This window comes from Arachis ipaensis, chromosome B03, assembly GCF_000816755.2.
Source record: "Arachis ipaensis cultivar K30076 chromosome B03, Araip1.1, whole genome shotgun sequence".
In the NCBI taxonomy this organism is placed as follows: Eukaryota; Viridiplantae; Streptophyta; class Magnoliopsida; order Fabales; family Fabaceae; genus Arachis; species Arachis ipaensis.
The window spans coordinates 65,010,048-65,016,135 of NC_029787.2; the positions used below are offsets into that span (position 1 = coordinate 65,010,048).

The 6,088-nt window shown below is 39.6% G+C and overlaps 1 long non-coding RNA gene across 1 annotated transcript; it reads left to right on the forward strand.

Moving 5' to 3' along the window:
- Positions 236–635, forward strand: LOC110269711. Its single transcript, XR_002358473.1, has 2 exons — positions 236–378; positions 472–635. It is a non-coding gene; the product is annotated as an uncharacterized LOC110269711 (long non-coding RNA).

The following is a 6,088-nucleotide window of genomic DNA, read 5'->3' on the forward strand; positions in this document are numbered from 1 at the left end:
CGCGTCGCCGTCCAGCCAAGTCAAAGGAGAGGCGTCGCCATTTCGAACCCGCGTCGCCATCACGGTTGACTGGGCCAGCTGAGGGAGAGTGAGAAATGAACGAGAGCGCTTACGATGGAGAAAGGGGAGATGTCGCCACTATACCGGTCACTGTTGAGCCGCCGAGCAGAAGCTTCCATGGCCGTTGCCGTCGAGCTCACAAGTGAGAGAAAGAGATTTCGCAGGTGAGAGAGGAAGGTGTTGCGTTGCTGTTCGTTGCTGTGCAGCCTCCGCCACGCCTTGTCGTCGCCAGAGTTGCCACCGCCGCGTGCCACCGCCGCTTCTCACCGCCGAGGGAAAGCCTTGCCTACGTTGCTGCCTTCCGGGTCAGATTCACCGGTAACCTTGTTTCTTGCTTTCTTGAACCCTGTTCCACTTCTATTCTGTCCCACTGTTCTGATTATTGTTGGTATCTCTGCCTTACTCACTCAGATTAATGCTACTGCCGCTAGAACAGGTTTCCTGGTCTGATTTCTGCTTCTTGCGGCTCCACTGTTCTGTTCCTCTGTAGCTGCAGTGAGTTTTCCATCTAAAATCCTTATAATTATTGTTGTCATATGCTTGTTCTGATTCAATTTTTGATATATGTCCTTGTCTTCGGTTTCTTGAAACTATTTCAGTCACTGGGTTGTTATAAGAGGTGTCGGGGCTGTTGTTGTCTCTATGGGATGGGGGTTATTGTTGTCACTGTCGCCATGAATTGAAAGAAAAGGGAATTATCACGATAAATTAAGCGGACTCAGCTAACTGAGGTAGGGGTGCTTTTCTTAAACTTGTTTTATTTTTCAGAGTTGTTGTAAATCGATATTAATGCGTAAAATACATCTTTGGTGATTTCCTGAGTCTTATGAATTGAATAGAGTTGTTTTGGATGAATAAGATTATTAGTTTGATTGATAGATGGATCGATTGAGAAAGCTGAATATTCTGATTAGTTGACTGATGTTGTTAAAGTGGTTTTCCATGAATTAATTGGAGAGATTTAATAATGGCATTTAGTTTAATTTTGGAAACAATTCGATTTTAGGAAATGTTTAGTATTGAAATTTGATGTGATATTAAACCCGATTTGATATTGGAATTTGATTTTAAAACAAATTTGGAAAGGACTTGATATTTGGAAACAGTTTGTTTATTGAGAATAATTTACTATTTTGATAATGGTTCGAACAAGGTTTGAGGAACGGTTTGGTTTGAAACAGTTTGAGAAAACTGAAAGTTCTTAATTATTGATTAATGCTGTTGAATGAGGTTGATTTAAATTACGATTTATAGGATTGGTTGATTGGATTTTGGATTTTGCAATTTCCCTGTGTTGAGTGTGGTTGTTGTGAAAATTGTTATTGGAAGTGATTTGAATGATTAACAGGTGTTTGGTTTGGTTTGGTTGGGACCCGAAAAGGGTGGCAAAGTCCGAGTTTTAGAGGAGATGCTGCCGAAATTTTATAAAATTGAAAGTTTTGTTTGAAGTAATTGTTTAAAAAGATTTAGTTCTTAAACGTTATTTGTTTCAGATTGATTTATTTAGAAAAGAAAGAATTATGTTTTGAATTGAGATTGTTGATTAACGGAAAGAAGGATGATGAGGATTAATTTGAAATATGATTTTTGCTAATTGCTAAACTGTTCTTAACTGCTACTTGAACTATTTGCTGTAACTGCTACCTACTTGTACTTTCCTTGTCTGTCTTGCCTGTGTTTGTTCTGACGTGCTACATTTGAGAATGAACTTGGATGCTGAATTAATGATTGTGTTGTTTGATTGCGTGGTTGATTTCTGATTGAGATTTTCTTATAAGGAAAGATTTCAGATTTCTGAAAGATTAAACATGGTTTCTTTGAAAAAGGGTTTTGCACGATTTCCTATTGGTTTTAAAAGATTCATAAGGCAATGATAATCACTGAGCTTGAAAACAGTTTCTTATTAAATATCTTCTTATGACAACTTTGAAACTCCGTGGTGAGACCGTGTGGTTAGGTTCTCACCCCCCTACAGCTTTACCTTTTCAGGAACCGGATGAAGAAGCATTAAGAAGAGTTATACTGCGTTTGGTTTATATGCTATTGTATTAATTAGATTATTTTCTTCCCTCGTCTTTGTTATTACAAGTTTGTAAGAGGGATAGGAATTGTATGTATTGAATTACTATGTAAGGAGTCTTGTATATGAATCTATGCCTGTTTGTATTTTTCTTAAAATAAAGTATTTATTTATATTTTTTCAAAGAAATCAGTGATACAGTGTCGAGTCATAGGCTCTTATTTTAATATTTAGTATGTAAAGTAGTCGTAATACTTCTTGCTATCAGAGTAGCGCAGCCGGAAGCGTGACTTCTGATAGTGAGGGTGTTACAGGATTCGACCTCACTCGATAGTGAGTTTTTACTTGACGACAATCCGGTACACTTGCCGGAAGGAAATTGTTGAGAGCAGTTTTCGAGCTAATCAAGTTTATGGCGCCGTTGCCAGGGATTGGTTTTGTATTGACAATTACTAAATTGGAGGATAACTATTTTGAGCACTTTTCTTATCTTTTGATTAATTGAGTTTAATTTCAGCTCTTCATTTTAATTTTTCTGCAATTTTAGTTGTTTCTCATTAATTTCTTCATTCTCTTTTACTTTTCAGCAAGCTAACCCACTAACCATTTGATAAATTGCTCTAACCAAGCTAACTATACTCTGTTTTTAGTGGACACTGCATTTGCTGTTTCTTGTACTTGTTCATTATATGACAAGTAGAAGAGAGGTGATAAACCACTATTTTATGATTTATCTTGTGCTCAATTGAGTGGTTTTTTATCAAGTCTTTGCTCACTAATTCTGTGATATATGTGAAAGTATGTTTCCTAGGCCTTAAAACTGTTAATTTTAATTATCCTTTATTACCATTCGATGCCGTGATCTGTGTGTTGAGTATTTTCAGGCTTTATAAGGCAGGAATGGCTTATAGGATGGAAAGAAAATATTCAAAAGTGGAAGGAACAATAAAAATGAAGTATTTAAGGAACTGGCAGCGATGCGCACGCATGGAAGACGCGGTCACGTGCTTCGCGCAGAACACAAGCGACGCGTATGCGTGACTGATGCGTACGCGTGGGAAGAAAAATTGCAAAATGACGTGCACGCATGACCCACGCGCACGTGTGACCCATGCGCATGCGTGACAGACGCCATGTGCAGAAAATTTCAGAAGACGCCCTCAGCAATTTCTGGGCCCCTTTTCTGCCCATATCCAAGTCCAGAAACATAGAATAGAGGCTGGAGAATGAGGGAATCAATGGAGGGAATTGAACATTCACACAATTTTATGTTTTAGATGTAGTATTTAGAGAGAGAGGCTCTCTCTTCTCTCTTAGGTTTTAGAATTAGGATTTCTCTTAGCTTATGGTTATTTCTTCATTCCAGGTCCAATGTACCTTACTTTATGTTCTCTTCTACTTTTATTTATTCTATTACTTTAGTTGATTACTTGATGTTGCCAATTTGGTTTATGGATTCCTATGTTTAATTTGATTTTTTATTTAATATAATTTGAGGTATTTCAGATTTATGATTGTTTTCTTCTATTTATGATATAAATAATTTGGATTTTTTCCCTTTTGGCTTTGGTTGAGTAATTGGTGACACTTGAGTTGTCAAACTCAGCTGATGATTGAAAATTGGAATTTGCTGATTGATTTGGATCCTTCTAAAACTAGTCTTTCCATTGGAGTTGACTAGGACTTAAGGAATCAAGTTGATTAGTCCACTAGGCTTTCCTTTATTTAGTAAGGGTTAACTAAGTGGGAGCAATAAACAATTCTCATCACACCTGATAAGGATAACTAGGATAGGATTTCCAGTTCTCATACTTTGCCAAGAGTTTTTCTAGTTATTAATTTACTTTCCTACTATTTAATTTCCCTGTTCAACCTTTCAAAAACCCATAAATATACCTTTTTTCCATAACCAATAATAAATCATACTTCCCTGCAATTCCTTGAGAGACGACCCGAGGTTTAAATATTTTAGTTATAAATTTTATTGGGTTTTGTTACTTGTGACAACCAAACTTTTGTACGAAAGGATTCTCTGTTGACCATATGCACCATGTCCATATCCATCGACCCAAGAATCACAAGAGCGTCTCAAGGAAACAGTGGATAAATTTCATGCAACCCTTCACCAACTAGAGCAAGCAATAAATCAATTAGCTTCCCGGCGTTCGGACACTCAAGGAACCCCCATGGCTTCATGTGGAGAATCTAATGAAGAACGTAGCATGAGGGAGATGCTTGAAGCTCCGGTGGACTGTAAAGAGCATGACTTTGTACTGGAATAAGTGGAGGAACCCGGAATTATCGAGGAAGAAGAACTGGTTGAAGACTTAGGAGATGCTGAACCTCCATGGGAATCAAGAATTGTAGAGAATTCCGCCAAGGAATTTTCAATTGATGCTAAGGAGGATAGTGCGCAACCCTCAAAGCATGTATCTTATGAAGAACTAGACGGAACAGATCAAGAAGCAAGTTTCCTTGGTAATGATGATCATGAATCAAGCTCTCCTAGTGAAAAAATTGCATCCGTAATTGAAATCTTTGAGCTTGAAGAACCGTCCCCAAGTGAATATGAAGATGATATGGAGGTGGATTTTTCTCAACTTCCAACTTATGACTTAAGTGATGGGGAAGAAATCGAAGACTTTGATCAAGACGTGGTTGCAGTTGAAGAGGTTTGAAAGGAGGTGGAAGAATTCACAGAAGAATACAAGGGAGTGGAGCTTGTAAGACCACTGGAAACACCTCTCCCAAGGCCGTTACCACCCAATACAACCTTCAAGTGGGTAAAATCCTTAGCATTTATCTTCACCTTTCCACTTGAATATGGTTTGCTTGAAACTGATGGCCAGCTTAGAGCTCTTTGTGGCTTTAAGAGTAAGAGGGAAATGGTTAGTAATCAGAGTTGGTATGCAAGATTCAATAAGGTTCCACGCTTCAAATTTAGGTGCAAGGATTGGTATAGAGTTTGATTGAATGGGTCTCGGAAGATGTTTGGTCATCTTAGTGAGAGTTCAAATTTCATACTGCCCGGCTAGAAAGATGTAGATCAAGGCAAAAACGGGTACAAAAGTAAGGTTTGGGATCCTGGAATTCACTCTGATCATCAACACTCCTGGAGTTTGATCCCGTGCTTTAACTTGCTCAAAGGAGTTACGCCTAGTTTGGGAGCCCGGATGCTATTGGAATTGCAAATGTTGGTGGAGATTTCTGGATGAGTTCAAGCACAAGCCACCATAACAAGGAGCTCAACAAATGTCCAACTTAAGGACTTTAACTAAAAGTGCTAGGTGGGAGACAACCTACCATGGTATGATCGTTCCTTTTCAATTTTAATTTTATTTTGTTTTGTTTGTTTTTAGTTTTATTTTATTTTCCCTAGTATCATTCATAACATCCGCATCAGCATCTGCATTTTGCATTCGCATATTAAAAAAAAATCACCACACGTCTGCGCGCAGGCCACGCTGGGCGTCAATTTCAAATCGGCATATCCATCCAACGCCCAGAAAGTTGGGTTCGAATCGTGCAGCTGACGTGCGAGAGGCACAAATTAGCCCACGCGTTCGCGTTGATGATGCGTTCGCGTCAATTACATTCTGGCACATAACGCGTGAGCATGGGCGACGCCCACGCGTCGCCTGAAAATTTTTGTCCCCTCAAATCAAACAAAGAGTTGCGCCAAAATGGCACTGAACCCCTGCATTTAGCACAATTCTTGTCGACGCGCTCGCGTCATCTTCACCCATCCCTATTCATGCGATCGCGTCAATGACGCTTTCGCGTCATTGCACTTTTGCCTCATCCACACTCTCGCGTGATCCACGCGTCCGCGTGAATTTAAATTCACTCACACCCCTGAGGCGAAAACCCTAATCTTCGCATGCCCACCTTCTCCCTGCCCCAATGTTCCACCTCCATTCTTCTTTCTTCCCTCCAACCTCCCACTGCCCCCAAACCCGCCACCGTACCTCCCCCTTACCCCTCCTTCTCCTCCTTTTCTCCTTCTCC